Source organism: Odontomachus brunneus, unplaced genomic scaffold (assembly GCF_010583005.1).
Source record: "Odontomachus brunneus isolate Ranch 3 - 2012 unplaced genomic scaffold, Obru_v1 Obru_scaffold_046, whole genome shotgun sequence".
NCBI classification, from domain to species: Eukaryota; Metazoa; Arthropoda; class Insecta; order Hymenoptera; family Formicidae; genus Odontomachus; species Odontomachus brunneus.
The window spans coordinates 484,272-484,897 of record NW_022639496.1 but is presented as its reverse complement, the minus strand read 5'-3'; positions in this window follow the sequence as shown (position 1 = coordinate 484,897).

Genomic DNA, 626 nt, shown 5'->3' with positions numbered 1-626 from the left:
ACGTTAATGTTCAGGATCATTGGGAGATGAAGAGGGTAAAAAGTAGGTCGTGGGGGAAGATGGAGGAATAGGTGGAGGTGCTGGACGAGGAGGCAGATTTTGAGGAAAAAAAAAGGAAAAACCGCCAAGTGGGGTGGGAAGGGTGGTAGGTTTTTGCTGATCCAGGAGTCTAGGTAGCTACCTGTGCGTAATCCGGGACACTAAATACTGTACGCGAGCTACCCGGAGTTAAAGTTTTGATATTGAGGGGAAGAAAACGAGTAACAAAACTATAACTTATTGTTGATGTGCAATTTGGGGGAGAGAGTAACTGCTGCTGGATTTCTCAGTCGGGCCCCCTTCGATCCTCGTCTGAATGGAACCTGGTATTTGTGTGTGAGGGTTGCGGACGATCGCACGATGAATACAGCAATAAACACAGAGAGTTGAGTAGCTGAACTCTTAGGGTACTTGGATTTTTCCTTAGTGGTAGTGCATAAGTGACCCGCGGTGCGCGGAGTCGCGGTTATATACGATATCAACTGGAAATGGTTTGGTAAGGAAGATGTGGAAATTTGGGGGATCCTAGGTTGTTGGATTCGTCAGAGAAAATGGTATGGGGGACTGTTGTATCCAGTAGTAAGTAA